Genomic DNA, 24,613 nt, shown 5'->3' on the forward strand with positions numbered 1-24,613 from the left:
TCAACATGTAGAGCTAGCACATCTCTAGGATCTGTAAAACCAGAAACATTCTTCTAATTGCCATTTATAGCTTATATCTTCTCATGTGCAAAATAACACCCATCTGTTTTGTAAGACAGATGAAGGAGAGATGCCATTAAAACTAGGTTATATTAGCATCCAACAGTCCTAATGGAGGTTTTTTCCTCTTCTCTCTATTCTTTTTTTTTTTTTTTTAAATAAATCACACAATGAAGGTCCAGTTCTTTGCAAAATTGCAGGTCTGCAGCATACAATCCTTTTTGCCATGTGTCTTTGAAGATTACCAGTCATCCGAGAGCCACTTCCTTATTCAATGCTCTTCCTCCAGGAGTTGCAGCTACAAGAGCTGTTACAGTGCTGCAGGCACATGTGCATTACACTCAGCATAGCTCACAAGTACCAAGGGGAGGGCTAGTGGGGCAAGATACGCCCCAGCCTATTACAGCTGCCACCAGGAAATCCCATGTTCTCCATATGAAGCAACATGATGGGCTGCTTTAAGAGCCCTTAAGGGAGATGACTCAGAAATCCCAGAGCTTTTCCTTCTTTGGGTCATCCCCACCTCCCTCTCCTTTTTCCCCTTCTCAACAGGGAAGTTGGGTCTGTCTGTGGTGCACAGACTTTCCACGTCTGCAGTTGCTCATATTCCCTTGTTGTGGTTTCTTAGGAGCATTCCTGAACTGTGAACTCGTTGATTCTTCAAGATTAGAGCAGGGAAGCCAGTCCAACTGCCTAGTATTCCCCCCTGGATGTGGACAGACAGAGTTCAGCTGGTTTGCATGTGGAGCCTGAACTCCAGAGCATGGCTGAAGCTAGAAGCAGCTGCTGATACTATCACAGCAGGATGATAACTGCACATTTTCATGTAAAGACATCATCACTTAAGAGCTCTCTGCTAACAATCCCAACAGCTGCTTTTCTGGCTATGTTGACGCAGATACCCCAGAGTGAGATATACGGGTGCCTGTGCCCTTTTCCTTCCTTCAGACTCCTTTTAATACTCATTTAATCATGTTTATCATTTTTCTCTTTAGTCCAAACGATGATTTCAAGCAGCTCAGTCAGCTGTATGCATGACTTTTTGAGGGAAAGATAAGTATACACACAGTTAGGAGGATGTTCCCTGACTAGCTTGAGGGCTGAACAACCACTTAACAGTGTGGATACCAGGGCAGCTCAGGCAATGATGATGCACTGACAGGCCATAAGCTTTAGCTGTTGATTCATTTTGGATTTGTTGACACAGTATCCAGAAGACAGGCAGGAGTTTGTTATACCTATGTTCAGGTCCAGACAGCCAGAAGCCCCTTTGAACCTAGCATGGTATAGCTTTTGCAGGTGCATACTTTTGCCCAAGTTAATGAGGTCTGCACAGATGTGGCATGTACTAATTCAGGCATAGAGTCTTACACAGACACGTGTCTTTCGGTCAGTGCAGTGCACGTGATAAACAAGGTCATGTCTGCCTGCAGAAGACCACGTAGGCATAATCTTAAATACTCTCCAAAACTGCAACCCAGGTCCTCATTTTCCTTAGGCTGTCTTGATAATTTTAAGGTTACTATTGTTTGTTTTGAAATTGCTATGGTGATTACCTAGGCAGGTGTCTGATTCAGATGATTTATTTTAAAAAGATTAGCCCAAGGTAACATTATATTCCCATCTAGAATTAGTAAGTGTTTGTAAATTATGCTTACCAAGCTTCCAGCTGTACGGTACCTCCTGCACTTCTTGCAGACCTCCCAGGCTCTCAGGGAGGTGCAGCAGCTGCCAAGGCCGTGGGCACTGGTGGCTGTTCTGATGGAGCTGCTGATGCTGAGGCATTGCTTCCTCCTGAAAAGATTTTGGTTAAATGTGAGAAGACTAAGAAAACTCCCTCTTCCCCAACAGGGCAGGGGAAGAAAACAAGATGGAAAACTTGTGGGCTGAGATAAAGACAAGGAGATCACTTACCAACTACAGCCATGGGCAAAACAGACTTTTTTTAACAAGTAATTTAACATATTGCCAATTAAAGTAGGTTTGGAAAGTGAGAAACAAATTAAAACACCTTTCCTCCACCGCACCCCCTTCTTCACAGGCTCAACTTCACTCCTGACTCCTCTACTTCCCCACCAGCCCTGAGCAGGGCAGGGAGATAATCAATGGAGGGTTACAGTCAGTTCATAACAACTCCTCTCCAGCACTCTTTCCTCCTCACGCTTTTCACCTGATCCAGCGTGGGTCCTCCCCAGGCCATGGCTCCTGTCACGAAATATCCCCCTGCTCCAGCACGGGGTCCTCCAGGGGCTACAGTGTGGATGTCTGCTCCCGTGTGGTCCCCTCTGCAGGCTGCAGGGAAATACCTGCTCCCTCTCCTCCTTCACTGACCTGGGTGTTCGCAGGGCTTTTTCCTCACAATTTTTTCCTCAACTTCACTTCCTGTATGCCTTTTTGCCCCTTTTAAAAATAAGTTTTTCACAGAGGCACCACCAGTGTAGCTAGCAGGCCCAGCTGTGCCCTGCAGTGAGGCTGCTGGAGCCGGCTGCAAGCTGCTGTGTCCAGCATGGGGCAGCCCTGGCCTCTCCTCACAGAGGCCCCCGCAGCCTCCCCGCTGCCAAAACCTTGCCACCTACACCCAGTACACACTTTTATAAACTTTATTCAAAATGGGAGGCTTTTTTTTTTTTTTTTTTTTTAACAGATGAGCATTTGCCCCTGCAGCACAACCGTTCTGCACAAATAGAAATGCCCAAGAAGCTTCCTCGTTAAAATGGCAGGACAACATCCATGCTGCAGATCAAACACCTGAGCAGCACATCCAGAGTCTGATCCAGATTTCAGCTGAATTTGGCTTTTGCCAAAGTTTGTAGCCAGTGGCATCTATTCCACAGAAACACCAACTCCCTGCTCTGATGCAAAGGAAATTAGAACGTGTCAATTCCTGCAAGAGTTATGGACAAGATCCCATCCCGGACGGTGATGAATAACACAGCATTCATCTTCCACATTGAGCAAGCCGCGGCATCGCCAGCTCTCACCCCAGCAGCCGGTGAGTCAGCAGGCCGGGACGTCCCTAGCTGCCGTTCAGGCAGCACATGCTAACACAAGTTAGACTACTATTTAAGGTCATTCCTAGCTTCTGCGTGGCCCTAGGCCAAATCATATTTGCAGGGCTTTAGCCAACTCCTCCTCTGAATTTATCCCCTCGAACACAGTACGCAGTCACTTCCTCTGCACGTCCCTCGTGCTCCAGGCTGGGCTGGCTTCCTCCTCCTCTGCCACCTCCGCACGGTGCTCCTGGGGCAACACGGGACACCGTTCTCCCAGAAACACAGCTGGAGCTTCTCTTTCTGGACCATGAAGTCAGGGAAATCACTCACAAATGCAGCTGGGGCTCCAGTCAGACCACAAATGGGGAGCTTTGGGCCTTGTTACGAGGTTACATTTAGCATTTAAACAATTGTTTTCATGTGACTGTGCATCCGGTAGTAAGTTTGTGGCACATGGTTTTTGGAATAGTGCAATCTCTTGTGCCTCCATAAATCACATAGGCTTTCTGAGTAATCCTGCCTGGGCGAATATACTAGCTCTGACCCAGGGATACTGCCCGGATGCACATGATTGAGGTTTTCCCTCAAGGTCAGAGAAGACTACCTCACTTCATTGCAATGAAGCACATTTGAAGACATAGGGGGACCTTTCCCACCCTTCTTTTACAAGGGTAGAGGTAGATGGAATTTCAATGTCAGCCTTGGTCACGTCTTTCTTGCTGAGCACACTTTGTATTTGTCATCAGTTCAGTGATATCCCAGTTGCTAACAAATATATTACAGTGAAAAAAAAAGACAAAACAAAAAAACCCCAACAACTTGAAATACTTAAAGATGACTATAGGAATGGTGGAAAACTTTAGCTGAGAAAGACATTAACAGCATAGGATTCAGCTTTGCTTAACCTTCATTTATTACTTTTCTCCCATATATAGAGACTTCACTCGAGAAATGAAGGGGTTAGAGATTAAGGTACTAGCTAAAGATGTGTATTCAACACTTTCTGCCCCACTAGAAATCCTGTGTGATTTCAGGTGATGCACAGTCCTTTCACGCCACTCTTCCTCACCTGGAAAACCCCAACATCAATCCTACCTTACAGGGGTGTCACAAAGCAAAATGCTTTCAAGATTAGGAGATGCTGGTTTAACATCAAACCCAGTGGGATTTACACCTTGAATTCAGAGCATGAAAAGCAGGCTAACTTCTGAGCAAGCTGAAAAATATCACTTTGAATTCCACTTCTGTCTCATTTATACTTTTTCAATTCCATTTATGTCAACACTTCATTTACCCTTAATCTATTCAAGTCTCTAGCTGCAACTGAGGTGAGAACCTTCACATTTAGAATAAAAATCTTCAAAGAACTAGGTAAATAAGGACAGGTTCTTGATCCTATGCCCTGCCATTTGGGATTACTGAGAAATGCAAACACTTCATTATTTATCACAGTAACAAAGGAGGTCTCTCAAAAGGTTTTGCAAGAAGCCAGTATATCAAACAGCAGTTCACTAAGATATTAAAAACAACTAGGAGATTGGTGGAATCTGAAGAAAATCCAGTGTTTCATTCTGGACTGAAAGGAGATGCTTATCTCCAGAGCAGTCTCCTAGACAGCACCAATGCAGATGAATCCCATCTCACACAAAACCAAAAAGACAACAGATAGTACTATCCTCTCCAACTCAAAGTCAACAGCCAAAGCCATTTAGGATGAAGGACACTTAGGACCAAGACCCAGCTTTGTTGAATTTGGAGCAAGGATGGGAACCCTTGAGTCAAAGCTCCCACAGCAGTCACTAATTACTGACTCTGGAAGCCTCTCAGCTTCTCCTCATGAACTTGCTTTGCTTTGTGTCACTAGCTAAATATTTCTTGGAGCAAGGACAGGAAGCTGTTCCCACGTTTGTATCATATTCCATATCAAGTGGAGCATTTGGAGTGGGAGAGCAACTCGCCCCAGATGAGCTGCTAGAGAAGACTGTATCCAAGTCTTTAAGCCAGGCAGAAGAATTTACTACAGAGCTACTGGCTACAATGGGGAACACTTTCACCTGAAGTCTTTTCCCAGCAGGTCAAAGCACTCTCTAAGTCCAGATGCTGAATCAGACACACAAGCTAGAGAAGGCAATATCTAGGTTGTGAAAAGTACTAGGGCTTAGCTGTGAAAGACCTGCCAGCTTCATTAGTGTTGTTTGGATCAACATAAATTAGCAGAAATTCAGTTACTGTTGATTTTAGGAGTAAAAATTAAGGTTCAGAGATTTGGGGTAAACCAGGGCAAGCTGGCAGCTGAGCGAGAGCATAAAGAATAACTGCAGTACCTATGCAGTGGATTTACATGCTCAGAGGGACAGCAGGGTACCCAAGGTCCTATAGTCAATCTTCCTTTCCTGCCTGCCTGGAAATGTAAGATCAAGTTCTCTTGGATGTGCAAAGTCAGCTTTCTCAAGATTACATGTGTTGTAAGAGTAGAGGAATGATCTATCCTACTTTTAAGCATACCAAGGTTCTAAGAAATATCCATCTAGTAGACATTTTTAATTCTTATTTCACATGAGAATCTAAGTGTGAAAAGCGTGTCTTTGATGCCATCCAAGACAAAGCAGGTAAAAAAGGAACAGAAAAGTTCTCCTATCATGAAGCCTCCTCTTTTATGTTGCTCCTCATAGCTAGAAAAGGACAGTGAACTTCCTTTAAGTTTTCAGTCTGGGCGCCTCCTCAGAAACAACAAAGCAACAATAAAAGCTGGTGTATATCAGTATGCTAGCTGGATTTTTATGAGGTTTATTTCTTAATAAGATGTTGATTCATTTGTAAATTAAGAACACAGTTTGTTGTGCAATCTCCTTTTATGTGCCACTCAAACATCAGATGCAGAAAATTAAACAGTGGCTTGCTTACCAAGAAGAGGAGATCCTCTTTAATTTAGAAGAAAGTTGTTTTGTCTAAGGGTTGGGGGAGTTTTTTGCCCCAGCATATGACAAGTGTGCCAAGAACATATAAATAAAATGCACACGATATGTACTTCAGAAAAATAAAAAGCCAAGATTTCATTTGAATCTAGGACAACTATAAAGAGGTGATTCTTTTCGAACCTGTTATGTTACTCAAACTAGTTCCACACTCGCGAACAACAAATGTTAGTCAAATAAGGAAAGCTGCACAGACTTATGCTTGCTTCCACAGTTAGAGAAAAAATGAGTAACAACTAGATCAGGCACTTTCCTAGCGTCAGCCACCAATCCTTATTTCATGGAGAAAACAGCATTATGTTTCAAGTAGCAACAGTGACTTATTCAGAACCTGCTACTGTTTTTTCTCCATTGGTACTGGCTCTGCTGCCTGAAGAACATGCATAGCTGAAAGACTGAGCTGCAGCAGAACTAGAAAACTGCTCAAAGATGCAAGCAAGATATACCGTGAAAGTCTATAACGAGGCATATACAGCTAGCTGCCTTCAGCAGTTAGAAGCACTAAACCAAGTAATTTATAACGTAAAGCACATGAATCTGCAAATTGTGTAGTAGGCTCAGCAAAACATCTTGAGGGACAGTGAGAACTAGTTTTGTTTCTTGTAAACTTCTATTATAGTTGAACTGAAAGGCCAACAGAAAGACAAATCAGAGTATTCTGGAGAAAATGTTCGCTCTGAAAAAAAGAACAAGTTGCAAAACAAGCCTTATGGAAACCTTAGTGACACTAGAGGCAGCTTCTGGTTGGGAAAATGGATAGCACTCCTCTTTGCAGCACTTGCCACCTGCTCCTGCTGTGACACTCAGTGTAATTAAGCAGAACAAACTACTGGAGGGAATGGAGAAAAGACATGTAGGAAAACATGCATTTCAGGAAACAGAAAGACAAAGTGATCTTTATCACTCATAAATTAAACTCTGAGCCCAAGTGGTGTAGCAAGCATGCACATTAAGCCAGATTTCTGTTCTCACAAAAATGGAAAAAATTACTTCCAGTAACATTTTACTTTAAAAGAGCTCGTTATCAAAGTCACTTTTGTGAAGATTAAGCAAAGGCTGCCCCTACCACGACTTGCAGTGCAGCTTTTCAAGAGCCTGAGGTCTGTCTGGTGTTGGTTCATGCCTATACAATGGCTCCATTCGAACTCAGAAAAGCAGAACTCATCTTTCTTCTTATTCATTGCTGATACTATTCAAGAACTCATAGACTATTTACATTTATAGTGATTGTAAATAATGGGCTTGTTTTGGTATGAGGGGAACAATCATAAAACTTTTCTCAAATAAGATTTTCTTTTTTATCCACATATTTTTAGAAGGGATAGCATTACTTCATCTTTCCCCATATTGTCCCATGTGATTGCTAATCCTCCTCTGAATTTTGTTTTTACACAAGAATGAAAGTGCAGGGATGGTCTGGCGTGCCTGTGCACCATACCCTCTTCTCCTAAATGGAATGTTCTTGGTTATCAAAGCAAAAAAAGTCTTGCCTTAACTATTCACCCTCATTTCTATCATTAGTCAAATAGGTATATGCAACTTTCCAGCAAGAGATGCACAGTCCATCTCAATTTTAATTGGATCCATACTTTCAAAAAGATCATCTTTCACCTCAAACCATGCCTCAGACCTGATGGGGTTTTGACTTCTGGAAGAATCCTGCTCCTTCTGAGTTTTCATCTCCTTACAGCCTATTTTTTCCTTCTTCACTAGTGTTTTTTAAGATTGTATTCTAGAAGCAAAATTCTGAGCAGAAATCCTCAATTTATTTTGACTTCCTTTCTGTGAGATACTTGAGAATTTTTCCTGTTTCATAATAATGGTGATAAAACCAACAATACTGTTGCAACACTTAAAAATTATTCTGCAAAATACCTCAAAACTTACAAATATTTAAAACAAATCAGTCCAATGTTATTCTCCAAAATGTTCTGCTCATTTCTATTGCAGAGCAAGGCTTTGGGCCATTCTTCCATATGAGGCATACAAAAATGATTTGCAGTGGCAGTATACGTCACTGCAGATTTCTGAGAGTCCTACTCAGTTCTAAAGTCAGGCCAACATGAAGATGCTTAACATATTACAGCATCAGGGCCAAAACAAGGCAGCGCCGCATCTGCATAGGACAGCAGGCTGCTTATGGCAGTTAGGACATGAATCTCACTGACATTTAAAACTTCTCTGGGAGTGCAAGAGGGACGTTAGAAGGAGGGTAACTCATGTCTGCCATCTACTTTCAAACCAATAATATGAGGCAATCCCAACACAGATGAAAATGAAGCATGAGATCTTGCATTCCAGTAACTAAATCAAGGGTAACATGATGAGAACTACCACTGCAGTCAATGCAGTGAATGTCAGACTGTTATGAAGATATTGATTCAGGCAACAGGACACTAGTCACCATATTCACAGTATCTTATATGCTCACATGTGCTCTGTAGCATGTTCTGCAACTTGCAGCAACATCAGAACACCTCATTACAAAAGCTGACTGGAAAAAAGAATTAAAAATCCATTTTATAGAAAAGGTAAAACTTCAAAGTTTTTTTCATGCCACATCAGGATGAAATCAAAACATTTTCATTCTATTCAGATAACAAAATATAAAACCCAAGAAATAGCTAAGAAATTAGTGTCCATTGCCCTCCCAAGAATTGTGCTAAAGTAGGTTCAAGTTACTGCTCAAAGTGTCACATCTCAGGAAAGCATCTTAATCAGCAAGACAGTTAGGTCTTTCCTATCAGAACTGCACCACTTTTAGATAAGTAAACGAACACAGGTTTTGATGACCTGGTCAGCCTCCTAAACAGGACTGAGTTACCACAGTTCACGTCTGCAAAAAGAGGATGACTTGAATCTGACTTCATCCACTTAGCCGCTGGCTAGCCTGAAACACTTCCCTTCCTCTGACTTTCACCACCAATTCCAGTTAGGGAGAGAGAACTCTTCCACATAAGTTTAATCAAAACTGTTCGATTTCCAAGAACAGCTTTGGAAATCTACTGGCAGCAAGTTTTTAAAAAATTCCCAATCATCCACTCAGCCTTTTTCTGTTGGTAAAATGACTCTCTCCATGAAGTTGAGCGTGCAGCTTGTTAGAGGAGAAGTCCACACAGTATTTGCAGCTTGACTCTGAGAAACTGAGCACTGGCACTTCCTGCAAACACCATCAGCAGTGGATAACTGGGAATTTTTGAAGATGTTACTGTCAATAGGAAGAAACTGTCAAGCAAAACAAACCCCTTGGAAAATCCCATTTCAGGAGGCCAAAGAAGAACTGTGGCCATTTTCACATCTGAAGATTAATAGAAGCCCTGTTTTTCTTATGATTTCCCTTTTTTTGCTTTGGGTTTTTTTGTTTGGAGGTGGTTTGGAGGGGTTTTTTTGTTTGGGGTGTTTGTTTTTAAAATACCTTTGTAAAAATCAAGAACCAGCTACTGGAATACAGCTGCTCTTTCCTCTGAAGGTCTTCAGTGTGTGCCTGCAGAATGGGCAGCTGTCACACCAACAATGCAGATCAGACTGTCCAGCAAACCTCACCACTTGGAGAAATGTAGTTTCAGAAGGCCAAAAAGTAATTGTTGCAAGCTTCACATCTGAAGACTATCAAGCTGCTTTTATTATGATTTCAGGTTTATTTTATTTTAGTGTCTTTAAAAGAATCAAGCCTCATTTGTCACATAATAAATATATAAAATGGATTAAAGTCTTTGTGAAACAGTTCATTACAAAAATAAAAAAAATACATCAACAAGCAATCAAAAGCCATTTGTACAGCATCTTCCCCTGGGAATTCAGTGCTCTTAATTACCATTTTACATTGATCACCATTTTTCTTCACTAGGGGAGAAGGAAATAAGAGTCTCATCTTGTACTCAAGAGCAAAGTTGATCCAAATGTCTAAACCAGCTACAAGCTCTGACACAGGATGCTATCAGATTTGTTTCATTTTCTTATTTTTCATGAAAAGAGGAAACTTGAGACCACAATATTTTTCACTCCTTGGATTTCGAGTGTCTCCCCAGGAAAGTCTGCTATCCAAACATTTTGATTTGTAAACAAGTTCAGACTGTAGTTGTCTGCACTACAGTTGAAGAAATGAATGCTTCAATGCATATTCATCTGCTGCAAAACAAACTGCTAAAAATGTAAACAGATCTATATTTACCCTTTGGGCTTCACTGGATAAACAACAAGAACAGGGGAACTCAGCAAAGCTAAGCTCTCTGCCCTTTATATTTCTATCAGCAAACACTTGTAGGCACAAATGTTATTGGAGAAGGTTCACATTTTAGGCTTTGATCCTTATCACAACAAGAACTGCTAAGCCCTACCTAGGTGCCTTTAACAGATGACTTATCTAGAAGATCCACTGCTTTAGCATACTAAGTTGCAAAATACCCTAGAATATGGTAGAGCATTATGTCTTCCCAAATCTCACTCATCACTAATGCTGCTGGTTTTCTGCTACTTCTTTTAAAGATGGTCTGCAGTGGCGGTGACAATCAAAAGCACAATTTTGCTTGCCCAACTCATGCACCATGCTCACAGAGGCGCCCCTGGGAAAACCACAAACTCATTGCCTTTCTAAAGGCTTTACTGACCTTTTTCAAAAGGCCATGGCAGCTGCTGTTTGAAGACTTGTGAGGAAGAGAGGGGAACTTGATCAGCACACAGTATTTTTCTTATTATTTCTCAGCTATTTCCCCATTACAGTTAATCAAGGACTCCAGGGAAGAGGCTCTGAGGCAGGCAATGTTGCAGGTGGTGACTGATTTCAGAACCTGTAGCTCTGGGTTTGGGTGGGGATGAACTGGAAGAGCAGAGAAGACAGGAACTCACAGTCTTCAGCACTGTCTCCTCTTCAGCTGATCACTTACAATAAGAAGGCGGCAACCAACCCAGGCATGCAAGGGGCAGCTTTCAAGGAAAGCAGCTCTTTAACCCACAGCTCACTTGCCCTCTGAGCAGACAGGCAAGAAACCACAACTTTCCTACTAAATGCCAAAATCTAAGGTGTTGCTAGATAGGAGAGGTTTTTCCTAGTAAACTCAGGGGGTAATTAACTTTACAGTGTCTTCTACCTCCTTGTGACAGATGGTGAAAGTCCTTAGCTGTCTGGTTTTCTGTTTGCTCTATAACTATGGTGAAAAAGCTATGGCCAGGCAGCAGCTCCCTATTTGCCTTGTCCTGCCTGCTGTGCCTGGGTTAAAACAATCTGAAGAGAGCTAACAAATCCAGTCAGGGAGACCAGAGTTTCACCGTCACCTGCTTTCCAGAGCAATGGCCTGAAACTCAGGAACCAGTGGGTTTCTCTTCAGCTTTGCCATGCCATGCTGGCTTTTTGCTACAATTACATTCCCTGCAAATGTGTTTAGGCTTTCCTACCCTTTGTCACATCTGGATGTTAAGCAATTCCCTCCCCCTTAAGGAAAAATTAGTCAGGAGTTTCTGGAAGTGCTCGGCATTGTTGTACCCGTAATTAGTTTGTACACAATGCACTATTTCAACCATGAAGTTACTTTTCCAAGGAACACTCTGAGGTGTTTGCTTTAACAACACTAACGCCTGCAAAAGCTATCAACTATCTGCAGTGATCCTGCTCCCTCCTGAAATATTCTTCTGTTAAAGACATTACTGTCTCAGAGGAAATCGTTACCTTCCATGCATACACTACCTACCTCATACTTTTCGTTCACATTGCTATCAAAAGTGAAATTCAAAATTATGCCTAAGCTGGGATGATCATTACCTGTTTATAGAGGCAAGGTACCCTATTCATGTACTGACCACACAGAGACACCCCCTCTGGCATAGGCTGGAAAATGTAAACACACTAGAACTGCCTTGTTTCTTTTAAAAATAGCACTGAATAAAGGGCTCCTTCATTTCAGGCAACTACCTAGGAAATCAGAGCATTTTGTGACCCATTCCTTTGGATTACCTGCTAACATCTCCATTTCATTCAGAAAGCTGCTTTGGGTTTGTGCCGTAAGGAATGAAATTCCCCCCTTCCCAGCAGGAAAAGAAATAGTTAGTGGTATCCAAACATTAACCAAAGGAAGCCACAAAGGAAGCCTGCAAGCACATGTGGAACCCTGTACAGCATCGCAGCAGTGTGTTTCACATATGTTCCCTGTGCAGCCAGTCTTTACCAACATTGTTTTACTTTCCCTCCTTACCTAAGTTGCTTTTTGGCAGGGAGCGGTAGAGAACATATTCAGAGCAAGATGCAGCTTCACATCAATAACAGTATCACAGTCTGTAACCGACTCAATTATGTTTCCTACACAGAACGAAGTAGGCAAGATTCTAAAAACCAGACTAGACTTCAGAGATGGATCCAAAAGCTTCTATGAATATTCATTCATCCAGATGTTCAAACATAATTTATTTTGTCATATGTACTTGTCAGTATATGCCAACTTCACCATTTTTATAAGAAATAAGATGGCAGATCACTCGATTTTTTTGCTTTCGATCATTTGCCCAGAATTTTATGGATATACCACAGAAATGGGAAATGCAAGTGCATTACTGATCTTATAGTATCTGTGTAGCAAACCCTGTTTAAAAATCTTGCCTTACAGTTGAACTAGGTCATATCTGCATGGACTGAGGCAGTTTCCAACTCATACTCTGAGTGGGTCAGACATGTAGCAACTGTTTTAACAGAACACAGAGCACAAGTTACTATGCCCTGCCTCTCTGTGCATATGGATCTGAACTGGCTCTTGTCAGGTTTTCTTGGAGCACAAGAAGTGCAAATAAGGTCTGTCTGCACTGTCATTGAAAACATGCCCTTGACTCCACACTGCTTATAGAGAATTTTTTTACTCTGCCATTTAGGCTATGACAAGCTATTACGCCTTTGTAAAGGAGAAGCATTCTCAGGTGTAAGGAAGGCAAGACAGAGGAAGGAACAGACTGGGGCAAAGACAGGGAAGAAACAGAGGAGACACAAGCTTTATCGAGAAGTAAGTAAAATATACAAGGAGGCTGACATCTGGGTCTGATGTAAGACTCCATAAGAGCATTCATAGTCTGAAAATGTAATTGGAGAGCTGTTTCTGACAGGCCTGATTCTAGATGGTGGCATCTTAATGGACAGGTTGGCATCTTGAGGGGACATCTGGCAAAGGCTCAGGTAACCAAGCAGTCACAGAGGGTTTCTGGAGAGTCTTCAAGGGAAAAGGAAACATTCTGGACCATAGAAGGAAAGAGGAGAAATTCAGAAGCGAGAGCTGAGGTGTTATAAACAGACATTAGTAAGACAGCATAGCAGAGTCTGAGGGGCAGTCACCATTCCTCACTGAAAAACAGAAGTAAAATGATTCAAGAGGTGAAGCACAGAGATGGCATAAAGGCCAACAGCAAATCTTTACTCTTAAATCTGTTCTTAGGTAATTTACATGTGAAAAATACTCAAAGGGAAAAAGCAGTGCAATGTGAAATGGGATGCTGCATTAACCTTTTAGCATTTCTATTCACACTTAGTTCCTTTCTTCTGGTGTGTTGGTAGGACTGGGCTTCAGGAGAGCTGGCCCTCTTCTCCATACAACATTGCAACTCCCATCAAGATCTGTAACTGCACCACACATCCGGCAAACAAATGTAAACTTTTGTGGAGAGATCATTTTGATGCCAACACCAGTAACTAACTTGTAATTTAAAACACTTCATCCCATCCACTGTAACATAAGTCAGTCTGCAAGTTTATGCCAGCTCTTGAAGATAACACAGTCCAAAGTAGCCTGAGAACAGATACAGAAAAAGAGGATAAACCAGATTTTTTAAAAGTCTACACTAGAGAAGCAACACTGCAAACAGCTGCCCCACCTTCATTAAGTACTAAAACAAAGATGCTTTCTGCCACCTTGCTATCTCTGCAAATCTGTTTCACTAATAAAATCCTTTCCCAAAGCAGCGTTGGCCTCAGCTGAAACACATTTACCTATTTTTTTCTAGCTATACAGAATTAGAGCAAGCCAGAGAAGCCTCATCTCACTTCTCGGCTTAAGAAGTAAGGCCAAGTCCCCTTTTCAATCTCCTCCATCAAGAAAAATCAATCTCCACTACATACAAAAACAGTAAAGCTCATAAATCCCTGCCCCTACAGTTTCTAGGATACAGAACAGGAATTGGAAATGAAAAATTTCCTTATAAAAATCACAAGTCAAAAACATTAATTATTGTATTGCAACATCAACGGCTCATTGATTAAAAGAAACATTTGTTCTCATGCAGAACACATTTAACATTCTTTGTATCTATCACTGTGAAAAAAAGAAAAAAGCCCCTAATGGTAAAACTCTCATTACCTCCCTGTTTTCAGTACTCCCTCCCCTCTCTCCTGTTCAAGTCATTTGTGCCTTCTTTTCACCTCCCTTCTTTGCACCTTAGGGCAGTCATCTAACTTCTCTGTCAGTTTTGCAGCTTTAAGTCAGAAATTTTGGATCCTCATAGGAATGAGGAGATACATATCTAGTAGTGACTATGAGACACGGGGTTCAGTAACAAAAGAGTCAAAAGACAGCCCTTCTTGTGAAACAGAGGCACACAAAGGTTAGATGTCTTGCCCAGGGCTTCAGTGAGTCATTCTAAAGCCAGAAGTTGGACTGGGAGCTCTTGCTCCTTTGCTCTAATCAATTAACCACTTTTCCTCTTCAGGATTTATTTCTTCTTTCATGACTGATGACTCAGCTACTGTCTAAGGAGGGCATTATGTATTACTTCGTGATGAGGGCCTAATTCCTCCTCAACACATGCTGTTGGGTATAACATGACCCAATGTTACTGAGATAATCAGTCCATTGTCTCAATATGTTAATTGAGACAAATAGTGTAATGATTCATGGTTAGGTGTCTGCTTCAATGTTTCCTCATTGTTTTCTGCTCCTGAGATTAATGCCTTCATTCCTCAGCAACTGCTGAAGTTCCTCCTCTTTAAGCATTACTGCTGGGATACCGTGTGTACTTCTGCTATCTCATTTGCAAAATATTCTGCTTATTCACGTTTGCTATTTTCATAGTCTTTGGAGAATTCTTTTTCCATGCCAACTGTTTTTGAGATTAAAAGCAAATGAGAGGAACGGAATCAAAACAACTCCCCTTCCGCCCCCTCTTTACACTTGAATCAAAAATGTGAACCCATCATTTATAAGCTTCATCATTTGGGATTATGTTTAAATGATTTTATCAGCCAAACATTAGTCAGCTGTTAATCAGGGGCATTTCTGTCTGAGCTATCAATATGGGAGCCAGGGACCTTCACTCACAGGGCCATGGGTGGAGGAACAGAGGGCAAACAGTGGTACCCGATTTCTTTACAGCAGGGCCTGGTATTTGGTATTTGCCATGTTCATGTTTCCACCTTTGCGGGGGGGTCAGTTCCCCACAACCAGCTGCTTGAAAAAACACCAACTAAATCATTCCTCCAGAGAGCAAACCCACAGCTTCCAGAGCTGAAAACACAGGCAGTTAAAACTTGAGTTAAAACCCTAAGCCAAGATTGTGACTCTTCCTCACTAATGGATAGCTGAAACCTGGGATCCACTACTTTCTTTCCTCTTTTAATCCCAGTAGGGTTGCAATCAAAGCACAGCAAAAGGATTTTCTTTGGTCTCTTTAGCTGTGTCTTCAGCAGCTATCTGAGTCTTGTTTCTCCCCAGCTGGTAAAGCACAGCGCAGCAAAGGCAGTCAGAGAGGCACTGTGACTCTTACTCCACGTACGGGAGCAGTGGACATCCTCTTTGCCAGTGTTCACTGAAGGCTCATCTAAACACTCTTTGCAAGCAGCCACATGTCTCTGGCCGTATTTGAGGGTGGCTAGACATGAGCCTACTTCAAGCTAATAGTCATATGGGCCCTTTTACACATCCCTCAAAGCCCCAGGCTTGTCATCACATCAGCATGGCTGCACAGCTTCAAGACAGAGGCCAATTCATACACAGGTGGCTTAAGAAGGCACTTAAATACATGCATAAAACCATAGAGCCAGGCTCTGCATTTCTTCAGACAGATCTATTTCTCTGTTTCAAAATCTCACCAAGGGGGAGAAAGGAAGTAGCCCTTATATAGACCCCTGCAATTTTTCTCTTTAAGGGCTATAATCCCACACGTCATTTGAGCGTTTAGCAAACGTGGCTGTATTCAACAGTTGCACGTTTTCCCTCAGCTCGCAATCAGTGGTTAGAGGTGAGCAACTAGTCCTCTCAAATCAAAATATTGTTTATTGTTAACAGCTGAAGCTAAACATAATATTAAAGCTAGAGGATTTTTAACATAGTGAAAGGCTTTGAAAGAATGCCTCCTATTCAGTGGAAATGAAAATCTTCCCTAAGACATCCACTGTGAATTAAGCCAAAGCATGCACAGAAAAAAACACCAAAATATCCTACAGAGCTGCACTGTAACCATCCATGGTCATACTCAGCATCAGTAAATTACGGCATATCAGGCATGGCCACAAGGGAGTTTAGCAAAAGTTGTTTACAGATTTAACAAAAGGGCACAAGTCTGTGTATAGACAAAACCCAAAACAGGGCTAGCAAAGTCAGCAAGGCAGAATTTATTGCTAAAGGCAGTAGCAAAAATGGTTTAAAATTGGCTTTTTTGACAACTTCTAAAAAAACTACTGTGCTAGCCTTTGCAAGATCACATGTCTCATCAGAAACATCTATGTCTCTACCAGCCCATCTGCAGTGGGCTTTCCATGGGGGTCCCTCAATTGCAACAGCACAACATCAGCCGCACACAAGACAGCAGATACGCTCATATAGGATATGATCCATATGGAGGCTGCCAAGGTACAAATGACATAGCTTTATAAGAAGCAAAACTAGGCTGTGCTTTGCACTCTCAGTTGAGACAGGTTACAGGAAAACAGCACCATCAGAGGGGAGCAGAGCATTTGGATGTAAACAGTAGTTAATGAGGCAGCACATAAATAATGATGCATTTTTACACAACTTTATTCATCAGGATTGTATGGAGGTGTTAAAAGCTAGATGTAGTGACAAATCTTGGTCCCAAAATAGAGCCTTAATTCTTTAGCAAGGCGTTGTGCCCTCCCCACCCCGAGGTAGAATTTACCTGATTTGGATAAAGATAGAAGCTACCACTTGGGTGTCTCTTAGCTGGCCCCAAGCACATGGTTTCAGTTATGCCCTTCATAACTGATTAAATTCCAGACTTGTTTGGATTTTGTTTCCAGCCTGGAAATACAATACATAAACACAATACAATCCCATTTGAAACAAGTTCTGATGAAGTTTGTTTCCTGGTAAGTCGTTAAAGTGCCACCAAAATATTTGGCTGCCACTGTAAAGAAAGGGGGTTCTCCTCTCTGTTGGACTAGCTAAAATTGAAAGACAGCTTTATGGGTTCTTTTCAAATGTTTAAATAAGGACATGTCAGAAAGTTCAAGCTGAAACAACAAGAAAACACTTTTTTTCCCCCTCTTCATTGCAGCATTCTGTAATTTCCATCTGACTGTTCAAGGCTGGTCCTCTCTCAGGGATATAAATACCCAAGGGAAGCTCTAAATATCCAGACATTACAAAGATATTTTATTTGCAAGCATATTATTCAGCTGATGTTTTTATATAGTAGATGAGACTAAACCAGGCCATTAGCTGCATAAACAAGCCAACTCTGTTTCAGTTTTGTCCCTACAACACTATTTCGATTTACAACACTATTTCAGTTTTGTCCCTACAACTACACATCTCTTACTGTACTAAGCTGTACAGCTGAATTATGTCAACACACCAAACTGAACCTTATTGCAGCTAGGGAAGAGCAAAAATTATAATTGAACTTGAACTTTATAATGAGTAAGTTAAAGGTAACACCTGCTCTGTGACATCTGGAGTTTAATCAGTGGGGATTAGGAAAAAGCTAGGCACCCTAATACCTACTTCTTCCTTCAGCCATTCTGTCATGCTGAATGGGCTACAGTATGTACAACAAGCAGAGCTTTGCTACAGCATATTCAAATTCAGTTCGTAAACCCTTGGGGAAAAGCAGAAAATATATCATTCCTATGTTTACAAATGTTCTTTATGGCTTTTTGCCCATTTAAGACCTTTCCTTCTTGCTGCCAAAACAAACACAACTCCTGTTTATTATTTGAAGAACAATCAAATTACATGTTATTCAATTTTCACTGAATTTATCTGACCCTGAGCAATGGCTTTAAAAAAAAAAAAAAAATCCAGATAAATTATACCAAAGGATTCAAAGTGAAGAGATGAAATGCAAGCTGGGCAGATGAAAGAAGAGTTTCAAAGCCAAGGTCAACATTATTTTGAGAAATGCAAGAGAAGTCTAAGCTGTCTTCTGTTAACTGCTGCCCACTCCTCTCTTGTCTGTTCCCCTGCCCACCACAGATCTTCCTGTTACAGCCTCAGACACAGTCCTGAGTCTGGTCTTTGGACTCAGGAGTACTGCAAAACCTCTGCAAGGACCAGTTAACATCCCCATTGACACCTACAGCTACAAGAGAGAGAATTTGTTCTCTTGGAAGCCCTTCAGATCCCCTCCTCTGCCCCTTTTTTTTCTTTGTCTGTTTCAATGCAAAAGCAGTTTTCAAAAAACAAAGGGTCCAGCGAATGATTTAATAAATTCTGGATTAAGTAAAAACTAAACTGTGCCATACACTTAATTCAAACGGCTGGAATATATATGTAACTCTTTTCAATGGACTCTAAGAGGAGAGGAAGAGGGCGGGGGGGGGAGAAGAGAAAGTGTTTTAAAGACACCAAAGCTCTACTGCAGATTTCCAGAGAATCCATGGGGAAGTATATTCCCTATAGGAAGATGAACGAATTGGGACTGCGCACAAAATAATTTTATGGTGTGTGGCAGTGGAGGTGGAAGAAAAGGTGTTGGGTAACAGTGACAGAAGGAAATGCTAGAAACACAGAAAGAAAAGGGCCAGTGAAGAAGAGATCACCCCACTTAGAAGCTGACCTTTGACGGGGCTCTGCAGAGCAGATGCAGCAATTCTTGCTTTGTAGATGCAGTGCTGTGTTTTGTAATTGGACATTGTTGGAGGGAGTTTGCACAGTAAGCTCTTTGTAATGGTTTCTTTAATAGTCTCCTATTCTTCCCGGGGCTGCTTGCGGAGGCTGGAAAGGAGGCAGAGGGCAGGGTACGAGGGGAGAAACATTTCAGAGGGCTGAAAGACAGAAGGGAATAACAGCAAAATAGATTTCCCCATGGGCTGCAGTGGCAAAAAAATACACCAGAAGTTTAAGGGCTTCGAAGGTTGAAACAGAGGATTTAAATTCAAGGCAAGGCAACATTTTCATTTAGGAGCTCAGACTATGTACATTCCAGTTGTAGCTGTGAATGGGCCTGGATAACCGGTGGCCCTGAGCACCCCTCCATTTTCTCAGTCTGACAGGCTCAGCCTGTGCCAGGCAGGAAGCTAAACTTTCATTTGTTTTCTGATCTGCTGTCACCTCTGTCCTAAGAAAGGCTGTATGCAGGTAAATCACTCTGCCAACCTCTTCAAAGAAAATGTTTTATCTTTCCTAGCATTTCAGAGCCCAATTTCCCAAAACATAACTGTACTTCTACACCGGTTCAATTCCTTTTATTTTTTTCAGATCTTATTTCAGTGAAATTGGAGAATAACAGAAGCGTAAAGGCTCTATTAGATGTGTTCACCTTTAAGGAGAATTTGACAGAAATGGATAATCCTGCTGCAGACTGCTGGGACTTTTTTCAAGAAACCACACACATACACACCTTACTGTGTTTAGGTTTTACAACTGTTCAGATCCTGTTATTTTCATCCTTGATAAATTCTGTAAGACATTTTGATAGTAACAGCTAAACTCTGAGTTTCTTGCTCCCTTTAAGGCATCTATGCTCTCTGATACCTTCTCCCAAACTACCATCTCAAAATAAAGAAAAACATTCAGAACAACTGAAAGAAGAAAATTTGGAAATAGTTGCACAATTTCCACATCCATCCCTTGCATGACCAATAAATCACCATCAACAGCTTTGTTTATGTTTTGGTTTTTTTTAAATCGCAGGATATCAGTCAGTCCCTCCTGGAGATGAGAACCGAAAGGTAATTCTAGCAGGGCATCACTGCAAGTGTCACACCTTCAAAAAGAAGTTTCACTGATTTTAAACAACTCCCGTTTCCAAACACCAGTAGAGGACATGCACACAACCATATAAACTGTGATGACCTAGAAAACACTTTGCTTGCTTCCTCAATTCTTTGTTCAGTCTTGCGCTTGTGAGTTTTACCTCTTAGTTTGGATAATGGTAACTGTTCTAAATGCATATCCTTGCATCCACCCATACTGTAGCTGCTTTAAGATGTGGACTTTGGATTCAGTCATGTGCTGATACAGCCTGCTGCTCTATCATAAGGGTCTGACGTGCGGTGCCATGACCCCAGCTGTCACATACAGCCAATTGCCTGGTCTGTTGATCTGCCAGTGAGTACTACATGGCACACACTCAAACCTGAGAGCAGTTGTACCTAAGGATATATCAAAATCCATGCAGAAGATAGTCTGGTACTGTGGCTTCTTATAAGTAAATATGCACCATCAGGCATGTACTATATGATCAGGTGGATCAAGTACTGGGCCAACAGCAAAGCTGCATAGTCTGCTAAAGCTAGAGTCAGATCCTTTCATGCCAAGTCCCAATTTCTTACAGAAATGCCTTCTTTGACTTTCTCCCATTTGGACACCACCTGCCTTTAATTATTCTTTCCTTTCTGCAAGTAAAAAATAGCAAGCTGTATTCCTAGTGAACATAAGATCTACTGAAAACTTCAGTTTTATGATCCCAGGATTTAGTCAGCTTAACCAAATAACACCAGCTGAGGGGAAAAAACACAAATACCCCCATGGACATAATAGTGTCTGTTCCCCTTTTATATTTGTACACAGCCAGCTCAAGGGAAAGCAAACACACAAGGCAAGCAATTGGGGTTCAACACCCTTCTCTGTCCAGGTTCCAAAAGCCTGTGTTTAAGGCAGTCGTCGTAACCACCCAGGAATGCCTCTATACTCAAATGCCTAACAGATCTTCCACTTGGAAATCTTCCATGTTCCAGCAGGAAGAAATGGTGTTCTTTTGCTTAAATAACTTATAGCTTGACAATTAAAGTACCTGCTTGGATGCAGGAAATACAGATTTGAATCTTTTCAGGAAAAAGAGAAAAATGAGCCAGAATCTTACAAGTAACTGAATGCCCCAACCTATAGCCTGCCTAGAAAAAAGGTAGGAATACCACCATTATGACTCTCTGCTTTTCTTTACTTAGACCTCAAGCCCAACAATATATGCAGTAAAATAAGTTTTTGGAGGGATGGTTTCCAGAGAGAAAAGGGAAATATTGAAAATATAATTTGATTCAACTAGGTATCTAAATCTGGGCCAAGAATAAATAAGCAAACAATTGCTCAGACAATCCACCTATTTAATACTTCTTGTTCCCAATTAAAGCATCTTGTTTTTTTCTTCTACTTCCAACCCAGTTTCTTTCTCCACACCCTTCTCCCAGTTCCCTCCTGATCTCCTCATTCTTTCAGCTTCCTCCCCAGGGAGCTGGGCCAGGCTATTGCAGCTGGCAACGATGGGCTGTCCTCCCCGCTTTGATGCAAATTGCTGTGCTGTTAACTCAGGGTACCGTCATGGATCTACTGGACTCATGCAAAACCTTGACCTGCTGGCTTCCTTGAAGCAATGCAGAATTTAAGCAGCAGAAACCTCCCATTTCACTAGACATCACAGTATTTTTTTACAGGACTGATGTCAGCTTGAACATGTGGCAATTGGAAAGACAACATTTGTACTCTGGGAACAGCAAAAGCTGTTTCCTTTGCTTTGTAATTAGATCTTCAAGTTGGCCTAATCCATGTGCTGCATAAAAAGGCTTATTCTTCTTAGCCTCAGTCACTCCAGTTGGAAAAAGAGACTGTCAAATTGCTCTAAAAGGTATCCTTAAGCCTGTTTCATGGCATAAACCCCAAAACTTACCAACAAGTGGATCACATGTAATTGAAAAGAGCCCAGCAGGGTTAAACATTGACTGTGGATGGCATGAGAATGGGCACACCTTCTGGAGCTCTGGAATGGGAATGTTATGAAACATTTCGAGTCCAAAAGCAGGTGTCACCTGCATCTTCACTCATAGCTAGGGTCAAAGTCATTCCCAAGAAGTTAGATGGTTCTAATTCTTCCCATTATGTTTGCGTGTCCACCTAGAACTGTAAGCTCCCTTTACCCTCAGCTTTCCCACCAGTCCAGCAGCTTTCCAGCTTTTCCCAGCTTTCCAGCAGCCTGTTGAGGGGAAACAAACAAATCAAGGAGCCTGTGGGTGTCTCAGTGTCTCCTATGCAAAGTGTGGATAATGGTGCTAACCTCTTTAGGTAACTACAATGAAGAGTGCCACACTAGAGGGCATTTCTATCAGGAGATGAGTGCTTTCTAAAGTTTTGTCCTATATTTTACAAGAAAAATATGCCTGTAAGCTCTGGCCTGAAAAATCTTTTTAATTCCAAGTTTGCTGTGAAATACAGAAAAAACATTGCATGAGCCAATTCTCCCATTTTGTAAAAATAAATCTCAGTATGAGATCCACATGGACTACATTTTTTCCTGGGCCATTTTTCCCCCACTGGGAGCTAAAACAGATTTCTAAAATTCTCCCAGCAGGAAACATTCTGCGATGTCTCTACTCCACCACAGCATCATCGCATCAGAAACTGTACAGTCCTTATGCATAATTTTGTTCTAACAAATTTTATTCGTGGGCCATCTATTTTTCATCAGCAGAAGGAAGTCCTTGAGAGCAGCTCTGCATTCAATTTCTTCATTGACAAATTCAGTTTGAGATTGCCCCCTTTCCCCCTCAATAAATTGTTTCTAATGTCCTGGGCAGAGTTTGGGGTTTTTACCTTCAGTTGCAGCAATGTAATTCTTCATTAGACAGCACTTTAAACTAGGCCTGTGAAGTGATCTGCAATTAACTAATCTAATATACATACCAGTGCATAAATCCATACCACTTCTCTTTGTAATTCCCTTCCCCCCTGCTCCCCCCCACCCCCTGCATTGTTTTGCTGACCTAGTTTAGAAAACCTCTGCTCCCAAAAAGTTATTCAGTATAAGTAAGGACAAATTTAGCAGGGTGACAGTGTGTGGAGCTGGGAACTGTTTTTATCGTGAGCTTTCCTATGAGAGGAATTATAGCAGCAAATCATTAATTTGAAATTATCCTTAAGTTCTGAGTCACTTCGAGAGGTTTCATGGGGATGTATTATGTCCTGGGTTGTGGGCACACAAAATAAGTAATTACTTATTCCTCATTAAGAAGGCAGAGAAATAAGAATGAGTACTTATGCTTTGACTACTTAGCAGAAACATTTTGAGAAATGCAGCAATTAATCCAACCTCAGAGTACAAAATGTTCATAATTTTCTCTAAAAATAAGGTGTCTGCTTTCCTCAGAAAAGTTGAAACTTCAATTAGAGAGCTGAAAACTTTTAACCAAAATTCTTAATTTTAAGTTCTACCTCAAAATATACAGGTCTTCCTAGAGAAGTATTTTCAGTGCTTTTCAATTATTTGAGAGAAAAGTTTCAGTGGAAAAAATATCTGACTAGTGCTAGTAATTACACAATCTGCCATTAAAAAAATGCCACATCTGCCATCCAGAGCACCTTATAACCATGATCTTGTGACAGATGCAATAGCAATGTATGCACAAAAAAAACCCACAGAAAGCATACTATCTTTAGATAGATCAAGAGATCTGACAGCAGTACTTGTTGCTATGCTGATGATGCACGGGAAGAAGTATCTCTGAAGACCCTTTTTACTTTTATCAGGAGGTTTTGTAGACAGCTGCTCATTAATGTCTACCCTTACCATTCCACGAATAGATTCATTAAGGGTACACACTGAAAAATAAGTTTTTACTTGCCTTATTTCCTATTAAAAAAAAAAAAAAATCACAAGAACAAGGGAACACCTCCCAGCCACCACATTTTGGACTTAAGACAATGCCTAATATTACCTGCACCATTCATATCTTTAGTTAATTTCATTTGAAGTGAAGTAAAACAAAGCTTAACACACCCAAGCCTGTTGTCCTGTATCACAATAAATTGATATGCATTGTACAGCACTGGCTGAGTAACAGGTTTTAGATCAGGAGCCAGGAACCTTGCTCCAAAGAAACAGGCAAAACATAACTAATCAAACAGCATGAGTTAAGTTTGGGGTTTTGTTTTGTTTTTAAAAAACTTCATGCAACTATTCAGCTTGCTTCAGATCTATGGAAACCAGAGGCCAGTCAGCAGGAGAACATCAAGAAGTTAAGCAGTGATTTCAACCCACATCCAGCAGCCGAGGGTTCAGTGAAGAACTTTCCCTTGCCCTGAGCTTGTCCTGGGGTACGAATCCCATTAGCTCAGTATCATGAGACCGCGGAGTGAAACAGAGCATAGCTTCAGAAACCAGCCCAAAGCACTCTAAGAACCAGAGCAAATTAGTGCAAACGATGGGAGGATGGTTGCCAAAGCAATCTTTGCA

Source organism: Aquila chrysaetos, chromosome 24 (assembly GCF_900496995.4).
Source record: "Aquila chrysaetos chrysaetos chromosome 24, bAquChr1.4, whole genome shotgun sequence".
NCBI classification, from domain to species: Eukaryota; Metazoa; Chordata; class Aves; order Accipitriformes; family Accipitridae; genus Aquila; species Aquila chrysaetos.